The sequence below is a fragment of the Gambusia affinis genome, linkage group LG06 (genome assembly GCF_019740435.1).
Source record: "Gambusia affinis linkage group LG06, SWU_Gaff_1.0, whole genome shotgun sequence".
Classification (NCBI taxonomy): Eukaryota; Metazoa; Chordata; class Actinopteri; order Cyprinodontiformes; family Poeciliidae; genus Gambusia; species Gambusia affinis.
In genome coordinates this window covers 31,282,098-31,303,691 of record NC_057873.1, presented here as the reverse complement: position 1 = coordinate 31,303,691, position 21,594 = coordinate 31,282,098, and the positions used below count along the sequence as shown (strand labels likewise).

The window sequence follows — 21,594 nt, the reverse complement described above, 5'->3', positions numbered from 1 at the left end:
AGTGTACCATTAGAGACAGGAAGGGGGGGCGAACAAGGAGAGGGGTCAAAGGAGAGATGGGGTGAAGGAGGGGACGGGGGGCCTAGCATACCGTTGAGTGCTGGGGGGGGGCAGATGGACGGATAGCGTATTGCAAGAAGGGGGTGGAGATCTGACTGTATGCCTTGCAGCAGGAGGAAAGCAGGTGGCTCAGACGGTGCAGGAGACCTAACAAAGATTTTTGTATTAAACTACTATAAAACTTGTAATACTTTGACAATTTACATGCAAATAACAGAGGGTGTTGCAAATAACTTTTGCAACACCCTGTACCCTAATGTGTCAGAATTCATTCATAATTTATTCCAATGCGTTTTCAGATGTTGGTGAACTGCTGCCACAGACCATCATGTGGTTCTTCCTGCAGCCTCTGAGTTGTAGGATGTCTCATCAGTGTCCGTCTTCCTGACTGCCAGTCGGTGTTTACCTTCAGGATGTCCAGAGACCTTGTTAATAGCAACCCTTATAACTATGTCAAAATGTTTGGTTTGCTGAATAATGTATTCACTTTTGGGTACCTTCATTGGTAATCTACAATGTTAAGTGTCAATGACATATTTACATAATATAATATTATTTTTACTCTGTCGAGTAAACGACAGTATGTACAATAACGTGTGGAGAGAGTATAAAAAAAGAGACTTTGTTCATTGAGAGCACAACAGCATTTATTTTTCTTTAGTTTCTTTAGTGGAGCTCTGCCATCTCAGTGCTGGTAGCTGTTTCCTCCTGAAGGTTGTTCTGATGGTTTTCCTCATCGTTCACCATCATGTCAGCCATGTTCCTCTACTATAGCTTATAGTAGATAAATAACACAGAGTTACTAATGTGGAAGTTACATACACATAGGCCTGTCACGATAAATAAATCAATTAATTGTACGATAAATTAAAACTATCAACGTCATTTTAATTATCGCCTTTATCGTCTCTTCCAGCCTTTTTCTCTTTCTGTTGATGACAGTGAATGAAAAAAGGCTCAACTCCACTGCTCTCCACTCACCCTCCCTTCTTCATATCCTTAGTGTAAAGCCCAGTTCACACTACACCATCTTAGAGCTGTCGGCGATTGTCGGCCCATTTTCAAAACCTGAGAGATCACACATTAGCTGACAGAAATCTTAGGTATAACGGTTCGATCTGCCATGTGGTGTCCAACAATGGACACAAAATAATGGCTACAAGTTCAGTTAACTAATTTTAAAACCAGGCATTAATCAGTGCTTTACTACAATCTACCTGCAGTGCATGTGGCTCTAGTGTCAGCGTAACGTCCTGACTGAATAAAAATCATTAGAACATATTTATGTCTCCTTAACAAAGAACAGCTGAAAAGTTAGCGGGTTCCTCACCTGCATAGCAATTTGGTTCCAACTCCTCCCCTTGTCATTTCTATATTCTTTGACACGAGACACGAAATGTTATATAAACATTAATGTTGTTTCCACATATCATCTCCAATGTCCGCTGGACTTCGGGTTGGCCGTGTCAGCTGTTTGGGATTCCCCTCTGTAATTTCCCCTCAGAAAGCAAGAGGAGAATCCATGCTTTCTGATTGGCTACCTGTCACATTCAACAGGCTGCGTTAACGCTGATTTAGATCGGAGGGGCCACAACGATCTACCATAACACACCACACACTACAGGATGATTGGTTACCAAATCACAAGCGACAATCTTAGAACGACCAGCGTTCTAAGATTGTCTTAAGGGGAAAATGTAGGTGTGAACTAACATGTAGTGTGAACTATTGCATCAGGTAGTCGATGTTCCATCTTCTCTATTTAAATCTAATAATTACTGAAGGGCAATATGGTAAACAGACTTCATAATCTGCACTCTTTTGGTTGAATGCAGTATTTATTTACACTTTGGTGTTTTTATTCAGGTACATTTTTGTTAATGGAGACTGAGAATCCATTTCATTTTTGCTTTTGGTTGTTTTGTTTATTTTATCAGTTCCAGTGTTAAGTGTTCTTCTGAAAATAAAGTGCATCTATCTTTGGCAGGAAATCACATGCATTATTATGTCATTTCCATTAAATCAGTGAACAAAGGTCTTCAAACAATATTATCGTCTATCGCAATAGTTTTTTGAGACAATTAATCGTTCAGCAAAATTTGCTATTGTGACAGGCCTACATACACAGAAGGAATTATTTGAAACAGACATGTTTTAAATAATGCATATATATATATGCATTACTGCTCCATTTGCATATATATATATATATATATATATATATATATATATATATATATATATATATATATATATATATATATATATACGAACATTGTTTTTACCATTCAGACACACAGAATTATTAATTCCCAGAATAGTTGTGTAAATTAAAGACAAAACATAATTACTTGTAAGTTTTAGATCTATGCAGACACACAGCCATGGATAAAATACCACTATCATTTTCTTCAGGTTTATTGTTTATGTCCTCTACAATTAATAGTTCATAACCGTTTAATTAGAATTGATATGTAGCCATTTTACAATAATAGAATAGCATATAACATGCTTTATTATCTCACAATGGGGGAAACTCCGATGCAACAACAGCAACATGAGAAACAATCTAAGTACGTAGATTCAAGCAAAGATAAAATATAAACAATTGAGGCAACAAGCTGTACAATATTGACAATTATCTATAACTGAGGAATGTGCAACTGAGTATCTTCAGAAAATGTGCTATGTTTTTATTGCTTGAGCAATAAAAACATAGCAGACTTTGTGTTTCAAATGTCTGCCATGTTTGTATGTATACAACCTTAAATACAGTAAAAGGCAGGCAGCTATATCTACAAACTGCTCACCAGGCTGGAGAGCAGCAGCGGTGTTGGCTGCATCGGAGTCGGTGTTCACCATTGGGTTCCGAAGCGGCTAATGAAGCTTTCCATCACTTCCGTGTTGCAGCGAGTTTGAAACATTGTGCCTTTTCCTTTTCTCTTTGCTGCTCCGTCTGTCCACGCTCAAGGCCAATCAGTGAACAGGAAGGAAGCTTGCATCACCCACCAAATCAGGGCCTGCCTGGATGAGCCTGCTCCAAAGCAGGGCCCTAAAAAGCAGGCTGCTTCGGAGCCAGCCCCCTAAAAAGCCGGTGGAAAAGCTTGTAAAAGTGAGCTGAGCAGAGCTGGGCTGGTGGAAAAGGAGCATATGTTTATCCTACATATGTACGTATACAAACTAATTTAACTTAAATACCTTCACAGAGGTGTAGTGCAATAAGTTCACTTGCAGTAATTCCTAACAGGAAACTTTCACTACACATCCCTAACATTCTTGCAATGATTTTCTATGTTGAACATTTCCACATTTTGGCTACGACTTCACCACATAGATGTATTTAAGATGTGTCCAGATTTTTTTTTTTTTACATTTTTAAACTGTATTAATAGCTTTTTCCTAACTGTTCTATTTGTTTTCCCTGTTATTACTTTTCTATTGAAATGCACAATTATTCTTATTACTAAAAACATCTCAAAACGTAACTCATTAATTCCACAGGCCATCATCATTCCTGTGTTTTCTCAGTGTTTTTCTGACTGCCTGCTAGCTTAGCGTTGACTTACCCTACCCGGACTCACACACACACATGCGAACACATGCACACACACCTGCCCTCCTGCCTGCATGTAATGCTCCTTTATCATGAACATTTCTTCATCTTTCGGGCAGGAGCTAATCTGAACTCTTCTAAATCTGCCCCTGGTCACATCTTTCTCATCATCATCCTCCTCCTCCAACGACAACAACACCCCAGAATCACTAATTTCCTCTCCTTCTCCGCTCCTGAATCTTCTCCAGGTCAAAGTTTGTGTGGTAATTAACATAACAATTAGTTTGACAAGTTTGTCTGAATGAGCCTTTCGCTATTTAGCTTTCCTTGTAGTTTTTCCGACCAACCCCGTCTCGTATCCGCTCACTTTTCTCAGACTCCGGTTAGCTGAATTGGCTCTATTTATAACCTCGGAGAGAAGGGGAGGGCCAAGGAGGACGGAGGAAGTTCATTGGATAAGCCCAATGTCCAACAATAAAATCAACCACTGGGCTGTCGCGGGCATAAAAAATAGGTTTCACATACTTTTTTTGGGTAAATTATGACAGCGCAAGGCCGCCAGATATGGACAGTGTGTGCATCAGTCTATACTCCAGACGGTCAGTCTTACCCTGGACAGAAGGTCAAACTGAATACTGTTTTTTTTTTTCTTTTCAAATTGTCATCCTGCCAAGGTGGCGGGTGCATTGCTCCAATGTACATGCCACTCCATGCTTTTACCCAGATTTGGCCAGTGGCGGGTGCTAATTTCCATCCCTGGATGATGCTCAGAAAGGATTTTTTTTGTGATTGATTTTAGTTGCGTCTTTGCATAAAGTCTATAAGGTCTGCGCATGTGCACCAGTCAATTATAGCCTGTCAAAAAAAAATACTGGTCAAATATGGAAAATATTTGTTGCCCCTGTTCATAAAATTCAAAGTAACTTCTCTTTTAAATATGATCGATAGTAAGAGGAAAACAACACTACTTCAAAATTTTTAGATGTTATCTGGAGAAAACTGAGTGAGGAGTCATAGTAAGCCCATTTATACCTTTTTAACAAGTCGTAATATATCAGAGATTTTACCTTGTTAAAACAAGAAACTCTGTCTTTATAATGAGATATAAAATTCATCTTGTTAAAACAGGAACGTTTCTCATTAAAACACGAAACTTGTTTTAACGAGTTTTGCATCTCGTTAAAACAAGAAAGTTTTCTCATTTTAATGAGATGCCGCTCCTGAATTTATTTCCAAGCTCTGGCAGTTAAACACTTCCATACCAAAGCCCAGAACGGCAAGTGAGAGAAAAATCATGCAAATTTGGGGTCTTTTTTTTTCATTCAACACACAGGAAAATGTTTATTTCTGAGCTAAAGTTACTTTGTTCCCCCTCTCCCTGTGTTGGATGGGGAAAAAAACACAGAAAAGTGACAACAGATTTTTTTCCCAGATGCCATTCATCACTTGCGATAATAGAAACAGGACTATAAATACATTTTGTTTTCCACTTTGTTGGTTCCATGCTGTAGAAATGAAAAAAATATATATATTCTTATAGTCAGAAATGCTCAGCAAAAAGACAGAATCCATTTTTGGACATCATAATTTTTCATATAAAAATTTTTATATGAAAATGTTTCCATCAACATTTTCTGATGTGCATTTTGAAGTATCAAAACTAGAAAAGATTCATGGAAAAGGCAAAATTTGACACACACAAAAAAAACGTGAAGTAAAATTAGTAGAAAGCTCACTCGAAAAAGCAGAAACATCATTGACTTCAGCTAAGACAGGAATCCTACTCCTTGAGGCCAAGACAGATGACCTGGAAAAGACGTAGGCAAAAGAACCTGTGTGTCTTTGGCATTCGAGAAGGGGCAAAGGGAAGACAACCAGTTTTTGACTTTATTAGCAACATGCTACCAAAGTGGCTGGACCTGTAACAGCAGACAAGTCATTCACACTGGAACAAGTACTTCGCATGCCAGCCTCCAGGAAACCAAACCAAGACAGATCAGTTGTGATTCACTTCTTACAGTTCCCGGAAAAGGAATTTGTGTACCGAGAGGCAAAGAAAAGAGATTTTATACAAGATGGAGCCAAAATCCTGTTTGCACAGGATCTGTCTGCAGAGACGGTATGGATCAGACGCAGATTTCACCTGGTGGTGAAGCTGTTTGTTGATATCGGCGCATTCCGCGGATTCCAACATAACCCCTGCAGACTTCGGATCCTCCACGATGGAAAGATCCATCTCCTCTCAAAAACTCAAGAAGCTGAAAAATTTTACAAGAATCTTCTAAAGTAAACCACAGCAGATGCCTATGATGCTTATGAGTCATGAAAGACAAGCTGGTTAAGAAACAAGTAAACCTTTAAGATATTTTATCTGACTATTCCTGCTCTATCAAAATTGATCGGCGTTGGGAGCATTTGCAGGATAAGTTTTGAGTTAATATGCAGTTTATATAAGCATAACTGATTGCTTTTATGCGATCACGTATTCTAAGTCTAAATAAGCCTTACATAAGTTATTGCCAGTCTGTAAAGGACTGATTGTATTAGTTTATATTCATAGGTAGTAGGCACTGTCTACTGTGTGGAGTTTTGGTGAGATCACTTTCACTAGTTGTTCCTCAGTAGTGTGGATCAACATCCTCCAGATATTTGGTTCAAAGGAACGGGGAGGCATTTCAGACAAGGAAATGCAAAAGTTCAGTTGGGGGTTGTTCATGACTAGTTCCATATCTTGTATGGATGGATATGTGAATATATGTGTAAACCTGCATTTTCAGTACTATCTTTACTTACTTTACTTTAGTAAACAATAAATTAAATAATCCAATATGGAGAAGACAACCAAAGAAATTATTTTAAATATCAAAATTATAAGGTGGAATATCAGGGGAATAAGGAAATTAACTAAATTAAAACAACTATTAGACAGACTAAAATATTTGAAATCTAAAATAATTTTTCTACAAGAATCTCATTTGATTGAACCATAAATAAATCTGATAACCAAAAGAAGGCAGGGTCAGGTGTATCATTCTTCTTTTACCTTTATAATAATGCCATAGGAGTTATTATTTTTATATGCAAGTCAATACCATTTAAAACTATGAGGTCGAAAAAGCCTGAAAATTTTATATTATAGGAGGGGACATGAATTGCACCCTGGACTCAAGTCTGGAAAAAACTACTCAAATTGACACCAGTCATACACAAACCAGGAAAATACTCCTTATCTATATAAAGTATGTAAGAATAAATGAAGTATGGAGAACAATGAACCCAAGTAACAGGGAATTTTCATGTCATTCAAGTTCGCACCAATCCCACTTGCATATGTAATGGAAAATTTTGTAAGGTGCTCCTCACTCCTTGTGAGGGATTTACCCTCTCCCTAACAGGTGTTTTTTGTGCTTCCTATAGTCTTGCTTTATTTAATATTTTGTTTTAATCATCCTCTCTTCTCTTTGAGGTCATGTGTTGCTATGGAAGCGTGTCCATGAGCAGTGCTGACAAGGGCCTGGTGTTTTCAATCAACCTCACTGGGAAGGTCCATTGTTTGAGAAGGAGGGGAGATGGTTTTTGGATTTAGTTTGAGCCCAGCTTGTTTTTGTTGTGAAATTGTTAGTTATAATTCTGTATATATTTGTCTAGGAATATTGTTTAGCACAAATGCTTTTTTTTTTTCTTTCTTCTACCTGTAAATGTGATTGTCTCCGCCCTTAAATTAACCCTGGCCACGCTTTAAAAGCCAGGTGGTTTGGATCAGAAGAGGATGCTCCCTCCTGTTATTTGGAATGCCTGTCAGGCTGTGAATTGTAGTGCAATGTCCAAAGAACTGCATAAAGCAAAGGCTTAGAGCTCTATAATTGCTGACTCTGTCTGAGTTTTCATCACAAACCAACAGCCCTCTTCTGCTTAAGGTTATCTGCATAGTCTTATGATATTGGTCAAGCTGCTCTCAGATAGATCTCTGCAGTATCATATAATAGCAGGGGAGAGATCCTTGATCTTGGAGACAATCTAAGTGTTACTTCCCCAACGTAGAACTTATCTGCCCTCTTTTACATGAAAGAACAACCCCCTATCCTTAACAATAGACAAATGGCAAGACCATCTGTTTTGGGCTCCAAAGAATTCCTGGTACATAACAATCAGGGATTAACACATATAGACCAATCAAGTCTCTCTTCTCTGACCAGAGCCATATAAAAGGAAGCCAGATCCACTGTTAGGCAGAGCAGACTGACAGACTCCTTTGACTCTGTGTTTCTGTTGTCACCTTGAAAGGTTTTAATAAATTTCTTATTTCTTCTCATCCAGACTCATGTTAAAGTAATTTCTTCCATGGTACGTATTGATTATTTTCTCATCTCCATGGAATTATTATCTCACATGGAGGACTGCTGGTGTAATAGTATTGTAATTAGTGATTATGCTGCAGTGTGATCAGTGTAAAATCAAAATCAGACATTTTAACCACAGATTCTTCAGAAATAAACAAAAATTGTAGAGAATTCCATAAAAGTTAAGGTAAGCTAATTTTATATATATAGCACATTTTCAGCAACAAGGCAATACAAAGTGGTTTACAGAATTTGAAAGGAAATACAAACAAAGTAACAAACCAAAGGAAGGAGCAGAAGAAGAAGCTAATAATGTTGATCCAAAGTCAACTAGATACTCCTATTCATAGTTGATAGATAAGTATAAATATCCACTGGTCTAATTTCTTTTCTGGTTTGGAAGAATAGGTCTAAAAAGTAGATGCTAAGGTAGTTTCTCTGGATTCTACGTTTGTCCTAGTCCCTGTTGTGGGTTGCTAAATAAGTGTAAGTAAGTATCCTCTGGACTTCCTAAGTTTGCTCTAAATTTGTAAAAGTGAGTACTCCACAGTTTCTAAGTAATAATAAAAACTAAGTGTTCCTGTTCTGGAAGAAATTTTCTGGATTCTAACTTTGTTCTAATTCCTTTTCTGAGTTGCAATCATAGTAGTCTGTCTGCATCCAAATAGTGAGCACTCTACAGTTTCTAAAATAGAAGCTAAAGAGTGACTAATGAACTAGAGTTCTCCACACATGTATGGATAACAGGAGGTGGGAAGGAGCATTATGTTTACATATCTTCAAGGAGATTGGAAATATGCAGCCCTTCCAAGGCAACACGGGGAAAGGCAATTCAGATACAGAATGTCTTAGGTCAGGTAGATTCTAAATTTCAATCTTCCCTAAAGTCTCTCCGATGCATCTCAGTTCCCAATTCCCAAATTACTATGGCTGTTCCACTGACCCGAAACTAGCAACTTCTCCAAGATCAATTCCATTCTGTTAGTGAGTTTTTGAGATCTCAGCTGAACTGCAAGTCTCAGCAAGACTCACATCCAACTTGTGTCTCTATCTACACCAACAGTCCTAGCGTTTGCTAGTTCGGCCAAATCCGTCTCAAATTTGTTGAAAACCCAGGTATAGAAATTCTGTTGTCAAGAATAAATCCAGGGTGAATCCCACCAGCTGTGTCCCTGCAGGACAAAAGGGCTCTCCTGTGCCCAGTCGTCTCATCGAGAAAATTTCATCAATTGCATTGAAAGACCGTTTGACCACATCTACAAACTGTAGATTCTAGAAATTGTGGGATCTACAATTTGTAGAAAAGAAAAGCCTTTCTTTCGGAGCAAAGAAAGGCTCCAAAAATATAGAAAAAGACAGCACAAAAACAGAGGAAGCAGGGCAGGCAAGGGCAGGGAGGGAGCAGAGGAAAAAAGCATATGCCTTCATCATAAATAGAATAGAATAGAATATACTTTTTTGATCCCAAAGGGGAAATTGCTTATTTGTTGAAAGCTACTCCATCATAGGTAATAAATACAAAGTTTGTAAAATATAAATAAGAGTGACAAGTTCAAAATGACTAGATATAAATAAATAACAAGCAATAGACAGCTTGAATAGCGGTAAAACGCCAGGTCCTGATGAACTTCCAATAGAATTTTATGAAACAGTTGAAAATAAATTAATTCCACCACTTCTCAACATGGATGAGGAATGATATGAAGCTGGAATACTCCCAAATTTACTGAGGTTAGCTACAATAACTGTTTTGTGAAAACTAAACAAGAGTCTGAACAAAAGTTCCATTTTGATGGAAAACAAAAAAATCCAGCTTATTGTAGTTTACTATAAACTGGGACTGAAAACCCCCAGACAAATTTTGAAAAAAGAAAATTCAGCTAAACTTGGTGGTGCTTCGAGGCACAGAGTGACACAACCTGGTGTTGGAATAGATGTAGTAAGCGCTGTTACCAACTCAGTACTTTATGGTTATATTTTTCTCCAAGTCGCACTTGAAGAAAGTATCAACATGTGCAAAACCGAGAAACTCTATCAACTGGACATTGAAGTATGTCACCAGAGATTTGTTCTCCTGTCCACACGATGAATCCTTGGCCCACTGCATCAGTGAAGACTGTCGCATGGGAGCAGGTATAGCGGTTCTGGTTCTGCTCTGCATCCCCAGAACCAGAACCAAACGAGGAGAAGCAGCATTCAGCATCTATGCACCACAAATCTGGATCAAACTTCCAGAAAACTGTAAAAGAGCTGAAACACTGACTTTCTTTAAATCTCTTCCTCCCCCCAGAGGTTTTTTGTGGGCTCTAGTGTCCCTTATTTGAAAGTAGGCTTACAGGAAAGAGAGAAGGAGAGGGGGGGAAGACATGCGGCAAACGTCGGCTGGGTCCGGGAATCAAACCCGTGACCGCCGCGTCGAGGACTGAAGGCCTCCAAATGTGGGTCGCGCTATCCCCTAAGCCACCACAGCACGCCCACGACTTCCTTTAAATCTCAGCTAAAAACCCACTTGTTTAGAGTTGTATTTGAAATGTAATCAGTTACAAATTTATTGACGGAACCTGACTTAATGTTGTGTTTTGATTGTTGATTCTATGTTGCATTGTGTTTGTTATGATGCAAAGGACTTTGAAATGCCTTGCTGCTGAAATGTGCAATACAAATAAAATTTGATTTGATTTGATTTAGATCATTTTAACGGTAACAAAACAATTAACCATGTTGTGATCAACTCTTGGAGCATGGTTGTGAAATGAGTATGTTTAATTTAATTTTTTTAGATAAAGTGTACCAATAGCAAACATGGTCAATGTTATTATAAGTTGGGCTAGCTGTCAGAAAATGTAAGTAAGTCTCCGTGAGAGGGAGTATTTTAGAAAAAAAGACAAATTCACTGATTGAATTGTTGGTTAATATCCTGCATACATTTAAATTAGTGCAACATAAGCCAAAAAACCAAATAAAAAACTGAATGGCCATTCATTTTGATAAATATTTACACAAACCATCATTCAATAAATCGATAGAAATCCGAGTGCACACATCAAATCATCAAATCTAAATAAATAATATGAATTGTATTAACTATTTTTATACAGACTGATGGTATACATCAGGATGGACCCATGGTTTTTCACATTGTACCTACCCAATCATTAATTAGTCTGAAAATTAGTTTTCTGGAGACATAGAGTTTCCTGTATACCAAGTATGGTGACCTAAAGGTCATGGGAGTCTTTCTGATAAGTGAGTCCTGTCCCACATTCTGTTTTAAAACCGGACACACACGCATAAACACAAATGGCTTAGTGAGAAAAACCAGAGGTAACTACAACATTCTATTTAAATATACTATATTGTATATTATTCTTGATTATCTAACACTTATTGTTTTTCATACTTTAATTGTATTATTCTTAAAACTTGGAGGTTAGAAGGAGTTCACCAAAAACAAGGTGCTGCATTGATCAGAATAACAGATGTCCAAGGAATGTATATCCCGTCACCAGATGGAGGGGGGGTGTATCCGGTCACAGGAAATTACGAAGAATTAATGATTAGGGTCATAAATCACTCATCAATCACTCCCCGATTAAATTTTGACAGAAGGGTGCCTCTTAGGTTTATTTATTTTTTTACAAAGATTTTGTGTAAAACACTCCCTAAGAGATTAGATAAATACTTGCCCAATTGGATAATAGATGATCAACAAGGATTTGTTAAAACAAGATAAGGCTACCATAATATAAGATGGGTTCTTAATGTATTACATGAAAAACATAATAGTACAGAACAGGGGGGGAATTAGCATCCGCCACTGGCCAAATGTGGGTAAAAGTATGAAGTGGTGTGTAAATTGGAGCAATGCACCCGCCACTGTTGACAATTTGAACAGAAAAAAAAACTGCATGAGTTTGAACTTCTGTCCAGAAGAGTAGTGACCATCTGGAGCAAATACTGTGTATGAGGCAGCTATAGGCTGTCATAATTTAACAAAAAAAAAAAAAAAAGAATATTATAATTTTTAGCAACTTCGAAAGCCCATTGGTTGTTTCATTGACGGACATTGGGCTTATCCAATGAAATTCCTCAGTCATCCTCCCCTCTAAGTTTATAAATAGAGCCATTTCAGCTAACTGGAAACCGAGAAAAGTAAGCGGTTATGAGACGGGGCAGGTCAGAAAAACTACAACAAAAGCTTAAAAAGCGCATAAGCCCATTCAGAAAAATGTGTGATTAAAGTTTTTATTATTTTAAAGGTATACATCTATACAACCTCTCCCCACCCCGCCACCTCCACCCCCCACGCCCCCCCCAAAAAAAAAATAAAATAAAAATAAAACCACAAATAAAACAGAACAAAACAAAACAAAACCAAAACAAAACCACCAGGTCAATGCATATCTAATCAATAAAAGTTTCACAACAAAATATAGATAAAAGGATAAATAAAAAATGACATATACAAATATCTTCGATGAAACAACCATAGTAAACAAATAATCACTCGTCAATACTTTCAGAAACAGCAGTTCATCACAAGAATTTACTTGTCCCCGTATTGCAGAGAAGAAAACCGTTCCAAGACTTTGCAAAGTTTTCCATGTCATTATTTGACTTAGCCAGCATTTGTTCATATGACACTATTTCCAACATCAACTCCAACCAGTTTTTAATATTCGGTTGAAGATTTCCATAGTCTGAGGATTATTCTGGCAGCCGTGACCGTCCCCACCTGCACCACAGTGCTTTGGTGTTTTGACATAGGCATCACTGTTTGATCTCCCAATAAGCAAAGTCTTGGTGACATGGGTATCCCCACAAATATCCACTTTCCAATGTGTTTTAGTACATCTTTCCAAAATGGGTAGATACATTTACACTCCCATATCGCATGTATAAAAGTTCCTGGTTCCGTTTTACATTTCCAGCATAAATTATTGGTGAGCAGGCCCAGTTAGAAAACAGCTATTGATAGCATTTAAAAATGTTTAAAAAATGACTAGACACAAATTAACTAAATGCTATTTGGGTGAGTTGTAGCCATATTGTGGATACATAGGAAATGATTGCAAAAATGTTAGAGATGTGTAGGTAAAGTTTCCTGTTAGTGAACACTGCACTAAACCTATATTAAGGTCTCCATGCTTTATGTTAAATTATTCTGTATAAGTTCATGTGTGGTAAACTTCTTGTCAGTAAATCGGTTTTCATAGAGCTGAGAATAAGTCATATATTTTATAAAATTTGCTTGCACTTGTGGAGTTTGTAATCAAAAAGAAAAAAAGAAAGTGGCTGGTGAAAATCTTTTTTATTTCCACCACCACTGTCATTGGACGCATATCAAGCTTTCGACAGAATACAGTGAAACATGGATAAACATTTCTAAAATGGACATGATTACTATTACTATTTTAACCAATAACATTTTAATTTACAACGGTCAACCAGACCGGGTCCCTGTTAACACTGTGTTTTGTATTGGCAACAGAAGCCCTGACAATGGCTGTTGGAGTCTTTCTGGAGAAAGAGATCAGCTCATTTGTTTGTTTGCAGACAACATAATATTTTTCATAAATGATATGAAGAGCAGTATTCCCAATTTATTACATCTAATAAAATAATTTGGAGTATTTTTAGGATATAAAATTAATAATTCTAAATCAGAGTTAATGTTTCTTAATGAAGAAGAAAGGAGAAGTCCTATTGTGGTTACCCCATTTAAAACAACTAGAGAAGGTTTTAAATATTTAGGTATTAAGATCACCCCATCCCTGAGTGAAGGAAATTATGACCACCTTGTGGAAAAAGTCACTGAAATGCTAAGATGATGGTCAAATTGGCCTATTCCATGACAGGTCTAATAAATTTATTAAAAATAACAATCTGGCCAATTTTTTAAAATTATTTTCAAACACTTCCATTGCCACCGTCAGATTCATTTCATGACAGTTTGAACAAATTAACCAATTTAGATGGAGTAATAGAAAAGCAAAACTCTGTCCAAAGTTACTCTATTTGCAATATGAAAAGGGTGGACTTTAAGTCCCTAATCTCAGATGTTATTGTATGGCAGCCCAACTAACATCAGCTATTCATTACTTTTGTCCGATGGCAACTCCAACTTGGGTTGACATCGAACAGCAATCTGTGCCAGATTTCCCTAAACACCTTTTTTGGATATAGAGTCATGACATAAAAACATGAAAATTCCTTGGGTTCATTGTTCTCCATATTTCATTTGTTCTTACATCTTTTATATAGATAAGGAGTATTTTCCTGGTCTCTATATGACTGGTATCAATTTGAGTAGATTTATCCAGACTTGTGTCCAGAGTGCAATGATTTAAAAGATTTAAAATATGGAAAGCCAAAGGCATTCAGAAAATTAAATCTTTATATGCAGATGGTATGTTAGTTACTTTCAATCAGTTAGGATTCATTATATGTTCAGTGATATTCCAGATACACAGTGTTCCAAATAATTATGCAAGTGATATTTTCTAAAATTTTCTTAAATGGTCAATACAAATGATGGTCAGTATAATTTTCAAGTCATGAACTATTACAGTATAAATAAAATTTTACTGAACAAAGCTCCCCTGGAGAATAGTATTTTTTCTAAACTAAAAGACTCAAACAGCAGATTTTCTAAACATTTTATCTATAAAATGTCCAGATTTAAATGTGCAGTATCAAGTGGTCACGTACTAAAATCAAAAGCTATTTCAATCAAAAACATCTTAACAGACCGAGTTCCATGTTAACATAGGACCCCTTCTTTGATATCACAGCACAATTCTTGCATCCATTGAACTTGTGAGTTTGTGGAAAGTTTCTGCTGGAATTTCTTTGCAGGATGTCAGAATACCTTCCCAGAGCTGCTGTTTTGATATGAACTGCATCCCACCCTCAGATCTTCTGCTTGAGGAAACTCCAAAAGTTCTCAATAGGGTTGAGGTCAGAGGAGGATGGTGACCACACCATGAGTTTCTCCCCTTTTAGGCCCATAGCAGCCAATGACACAGTGGTATTCCTTGCAGCATGAGATGGTGCATTGTCATGCATGAAGATGATTTTGCTACTGAAGGTACGGCTCTTCTTTTTGATCAATCAGAAAGTCCATATACTTTGCTGAGGTCATTTTTCACACCTTCAGGGACTCTGAAGGGACCAACCAGCTTTCTTTTTCCCTATGATTTCGGCCCAAAGCATGACTCCACCTCCTCCTTGCTGACGTCACAGCCGTGTTGGGATGTGGTGGCCATCCATCACCAATCCACTACTGCATCTATCTGGACCATCCAGGGTGGCACAGCAGTCATCAGTGAACAAGTCTGTTTGAAAATTAATCTTAATGTACGGCTGGACCCAATAGTTGGTTCATACACTGCAAGCCTCTGGAGCAGGGGTACCCAAACTCGGTCCTCGAGGGCCGGCCTCCTGCATGTTTTAGTTCTCTCCTTGGTTTAACGCACCTGAATCAGATGATGGTTCGTTAGAAGGCCTAAGAAGAACATTGACATGCTGAAAAGGTTGTTGGTGCCACCAGGGAGAGAACTAAAATGTGCTGGATGCCGGCCCTTGAGGACCGAGTTTGGTGACCCCTGCGATCCTCCACCTTGAGGTTCCAGAGGCACCGGCAGCTTCAAATAACTGTTTGCTGCTTTGTAAGGGCATTTTAACAGCTGCTCTCTTAATCAGATGAATTTGTCTAACAGAAATCTTCCTCATTTCAACTTTTGTTCTAAATCAGCCACAAATCTCTTCCCAGTATGATAACGCTTCAGTTTTTGTTAAATATCTAATGTTTTCATACCTTGTCATACAGCACTACACTATCTGATGATTTTTGTCAACAGAGAGTGCCTTACTCTTTCCCATATTGCTTGAAACCTGTGGCCTGCTTAATAATGTGGAACATGCTTCTTAAGAAGATTTTCTTTAATTGAGCTCACCAGACAAACTAATCAACCAGCTCTCTGAAATTAATTATAGTGATTGAAAGAGCACTGATACACAATTCTATCTATAAATTTAATAGCACAAGAAAAAATGTTATCGTTATGACACTAAAACCAATTTGCATAATAATTTGGAACACAGTGTACGTGCACAAAATGCTTATTTGAAAAAAGAACTCTTCTCCATTGTCTGTGGGAATGTCTAGAAATTTTGGAAGCATATCATTAGGTGTCTATCTGATTTGTTTAAGGTGAAAGTCCCATTAGAGGTTAAATTCTGTATTCTAGGAATATACTCAATAGCAAACAAATATAAACAATCACAGAAGAATACTAAATTGGTAGAAATTGGACTTCTTCAAGCCCAGAGATCTATTTCATTATGCTGGAGGAACATGGATGCCCCCTCCCTTGGACCCTGGAAGAAAGAAATTGCAAATTCGCTCTGACAGGAAAAACTAAAGTACATCGCCAAGGATAAACACAGGTTCTTTGAGAACCTGTGGGAGCCACATGTAAGCATCATAGGGACTCATATGGAGCTTATTAATGGGTGTCTTGAATGGATTTCTTAATTACAGCTTCTATTTATATATTGTCTTTTCATTTTCTGTGTCTTAATCTGAAGGCTTTTGTATATTTTTGGAACTAAACATGATATATGCTGGTTTGAATGGTGGGTGTATGAGTAAGTATGTATATATAAGTACATGTTTGCAATGTTAAGTTTGTCGTTTGTAAGTTGTTGTGTCCTAAAAGAAAAAATTCAATAAGATATATGGGAAAAAAAAAGAAAACCTCGTAATCGATACAGTTCCTTTATTGTTTGGTTGTGAACGCGCTAAATTGAATATATGAGAGAAAATGTATAGTCACATTTGTGGGTTTTGTTGGACAGAGATACTTTGGGTTCTTTGCCTTGCGTTGGTTTTTGGCTTGTGGTATTTGAATACCGGCATGGATCACCCAAGGAAGAGGAAGTGTGGGATCATTTTGATTTTATCACAGAGAATAAGGTAAATAATTATTGTGATCTCATTTCCACTTTTGGCTATTTTTCTTTTGGATTATTCCAATTCCTTTCTACAGGATGTTTGAATTAGTTCACTTGAATTAACCTTATTTATATTATAGGTGAAAAGTAGGATTTGCTCCTAGGTGCTGTCTTACTGTAACAGGAGCACTTCCACAATGCTGAGGCATCATCATGCCTGACATGAGAGGGATGAACCAGTTAACACTCCCGTGATAAACCCTGGAGTTTCCAGAAAGCAGGCTAATGAACTGGATCTTGAACGCAACCATCTGCTTCCAGTTTAGGTTTATCATGTTTGTTAGTTGTGTTTACTTGTATTTTAATGTTCTTGCATATAACTCGATGTAATTACAATAAATTAGTAACACAAATGCGTTTAACTTTTTTCTCTGATGACGACTTGAGGCAGCAGCTGATCATGGAAGTTGAAGAGAGCAAGGTCTATTTCAATGTAACCACCAATGCCGTTATCAAGGTACAAAGATCTAGCCACCGCACACAGAGGAGAGGGGATCAGTCTGTGTTGGTCCTGCAGAGACGCCAGCTGTATAGTTTTTGCGTCCTCCCTGTTCAATGCATCAACTATTAAAATTAGAAACAAAAGGAATTAATTTATTGCACATTTGGATATTTAATGTATGTCTAATGTGAAAATGAAAAAAATCAGCTCAATGTGCCATTTTTCGATTAATCTATCCATTAATCCGGCGGTTTTCAAAGTGTGAGGCGCGCCTCCCCTGGGGGGCACCAGAGCACTTTAGGGGAGGCGCGGTGCGAGGGAAAAAGTAAACCAGAAAAGCTATCTGCTTGCTGTCTACTGATGTGAGAGAAACGTCTTTTACGCACACGATCAACTCTGTGGATTTAGAAAAAAGTTGGTACTGTGGGGTGCGTGTGTGGAGTGGGGATCAGTGGAAATGTTTCCCACCTTAGAGGATGTTTTGGCCAGTGACGTCAGTAACGTTACTGACGTCGGACCACTTTTTTCCGTAACGAGTAAACCAACGCGTTGCTATTTCAAATCCAGTAGTCAGACTACAGTTACTTATCAAAATCATTTTTGCGTTACTGTGCGTTACTATCTTCTTTTGTTATTTAATCGTATTTCCTCTACTCGTCTTGTCGAGTGACCGACGTTCTATCGTGAAATGTAAACAATGGAGGGAGATGCGCATTTTGTTGGTGGAAAAACTGGAACTATTTTCAGTTTCTGTCGCCAAGTCCGATTATTATAAGCGGCTTTGGGCTTCATTTTTTTAAAGTCGCTTGCAAATTTAATGAGTGGCGGGTTGCGCCTTTTTGGGCTCGTTTTTGAACGTGAAGTTGCTCATTTTGGCTTGGAAATAAGCAGAGACTCATAATAAATCCCAGAATTTGTCCGTCATTAAGGTAGTTTTAGTCAGTCTCTCCCTGTTCATCATTTCCCGGATGATCCGTCCCGCTGTGTCTTTGTTAATGTCAACTTAATTTATTACCTCTCAATGACATCGAGCTTCGCGTTGCGCTCCAGAAAACTGCAAACATCGAGACCAATATGAACATCGCAATAATCGTTAAAACAGCCACGAATAAACGTGTTCGTAGTTGGCAATAGTTATAATGGCAAGTTAGCACCGTTATAATTATTAATATTACGGTAAGTGTCGCAGCCATCTGAGCTGTGGAGCTGCAGGAGGAGCTCTGTGCGCTGCGACATCAAACTCAGGGGCGTAACGCAGAATCTGGAGGCTTACAACTCCACCCCCCTCCTTGGTTGTGCTCCTTGGAGGGGGGCTCACCCTTTCATACTTTGAAAACCCCTGCATTAATCAATTACTGAAATAATTGTTAGCTGCATCCCCACCTACCATTTGTTTAACTGGCGTGTAGGGAAACACCTAACGTAAAGAATTAGGTGTGAAAATACCTTTTTTTAAAAGTCTCAAGAAGCACAAAGGAAATTAAAAGAAAAAAAATTGCATAATGGAAGGCAGTGGGCGTCCTACAATGGTGTTCTCTGAGGGGGAACAGAGGGCAGCATTAGTGGGGCTTGAAAAGAGGGCGGGGAGCTTGGAGAACAAAATGGCAAGTTATGTAAGAAGAATAAAAGCAGATGCGAAGCAATGTGAGCCAGCCCCATGTGGAAGTCAATGTGCTGCAGGATGCTCAGCAGCTGTCTATGAGACATGTGGACTCTCTGAGGCATGAGACTTTCCATCAGGCCAAAGCTCGAGTGAGGGGGCTCTCACAGGGAGAAAGCTCTAGCCACCACACACACAGAGAGAGGAGAGGGGAACGCTCTGTGTTGGTCTTGTAGAGGCAAAGTCAGATATATAACAGGGCTGCCGTAGTACATTGCTTTATGTACTACGGCAGCCCTAAACTAACAGAACTAACAGAAAAATATGTTTGTCAAGAAGATTCTTTCAAAGCCTCAATTGATGTACATCCAAAAACAGGGCAATATCTAAACTGTTCCAGGAAAACTTTTGTTGTATCTTCCTTAAAAAGTATTTGTAGTCATGTGTCCATGTTTGTTGATGTAGCTGTCTTTCTTGTTCAAGCAACAGAAGCAAATGTCCATCCTACAAACTCAGGTTCTGTTCAAAGAAAGCGATCCTCTCTGGTGCCCAATGCCAACCCGAACATCTATTGGTGACAATCAGATGCATTATGTTGGACATCTTTTACAAAAGAGAATTTATTTTGAAACGGGTATCAAAATAAAGACTAATTTGTGAGCTTTAATATTATACTGGTACCAAATATGAAGAATTAATGTGCGTGATGCCCCACAAATATCAATACTTGAATGGACATCGCCCGAGTCACCCCTTCTAGCTTGTGTTCCTTCTATAAACTAAATTTAGGTGTGTAGTTAAGCTGGCTAAAAGTGAATAGCCAGATTTTTAAGCTGGCTTTGAAATGAACCCCTCCCGCAAGGGAATAAATCCCATCTCATTATTGTGGGGGGACAATAAACATGGAAATTTCTCAAGCGTAATTTTGGGGGTATCAGAAAACCTACAGTGAAATGTAACGTGGTTTCAAGCTGCAGGACCAAAAATGACTAGCATAAGTGGTAATGTTTAACAAACACGTTTTTCTCAGTAAGCAAACTATTGAGACCCATAGAAGTCAAACTAAAATTCAAATGTTTAGTTATGAGTTTGATTCAGTGTCACTGATCTAATATCTGCTACACCTTTACAAAAATTTTAAACTCTACATAAAAAGTCTTAATGAATTCCTCAAATATTGACTTATTGTAGTGGCTTTCAATACAAGTTATATGTTGTTTAAATTATAACTTAAGTTGCTTTATTTTTAAACCTTTTTTGGTTTTTCCATGTCCTGGATGGCTAAGAACCTGGTAGGTGAATATCTGGGAAGTATAACTTCAACTTAACGTTCAAAGGACCAAGGTTTTTATGGACAAATATTCAGATTTTATTAGGTAGTTTTAAAAGTTATAGGTTGAAGATAGTAAGCAATGAAGGCATACTTTCTTTTTTTACTGTCAGCTGCTCTGCTATTGCAGAGCAATTAGTCATGTCTGTCCATGTTTGTTGATGTAGCTGTCTTTCTTATTCAAGCAAGAGAAGCAAACAGAAGAGCTGTCCACTAGCCAACAGCTTGATGGAAGCGGAGAGCAGTTCTATCGAAGCAGAGACTTCAATGGAAGCTGTCGGCTAGTGGTAATGCTCAGCCAGGGACGGATCTAGAGAAATATCTCGATGGGGTGGCAAGATGGGGGCAACAATTTTTTAAGGGGTGGCGGCATATGCCAGTGTATGAAAGTATTTATATTTATATACACTCAACAAAAATATAAACGCAACACTTTTGTTTTTGCTCCCATTTTCCATGAGATGGACTCAGAGATCTAAAATTCATTCCAGATAAACAATATTACCATTTCTTTCAAATGTTATCCACAAATCTGTCTGAATGTTTGATAGTGAGCACTTCTGCTTTGCTAATATAATCCATCCCACCTCATAGGTGTGCCACATCAAGATGCTGATCTGACATCATGATTAGTGCACAGGTGTACCTTATACCGCCCACAATAAAAGGCCACTCTGAAATGCGCAGTTGTCTCACAGCAAAATGCCACAGATGTCGCAAGCATTGAGGGGGCGAGCAATTGGCATGCTGGCAGCGGGAAAGTCAACCACATCTGTTGCTCGTGCATTGAATGTCCATTTCTCCACCATAAGCCATCTTCAAAGGCATTTCAGAGAATATGGCAGTACATCCAACCGGCCTCACAACCGCAGACCACGTGTAACCACACCAGCCCAGCACCTCCACATCCTGCAGGTTCACCTCCAAGATCGTCTGAGACCAGCCACTCAGACAGCTGCTGAAACAATTGGTTTGCATAACCAAAGAATTTCGGCACAAACTGTCAGAAACCGTATCAGGGAAGCTCAACTGCATGCTTGTCATCCTCATCGGGGTCTTAACCTGACTCCAGATCGTCACCGTAACAGACTTGAGTGGGCAAATGCTCACATTCGATGGCGTCTGGCACGTTGGAGAGGTGTTCTCTTCACCGATGAATCTCGGTTTACATTGTTCAGGGCGGATGGCAGACAGCGTGTGTGGAGTTGTGTGGGTGAGCGCTTTGCTGATGCCAATGTTGTGGATCGAGTG

The 21,594-nt window shown here is 38.3% G+C and overlaps 1 protein-coding gene across 2 annotated transcripts in view; it reads right to left on the bottom strand.

The window, feature by feature from the left end:
* The window catches only part of zbtb44 (zinc finger and BTB domain containing 44), a 63,721-nt gene that overhangs the window by 18,897 nt on the left and 23,230 nt on the right, over positions 1 to 21,594 (bottom strand). The window lies entirely within an intron of this gene.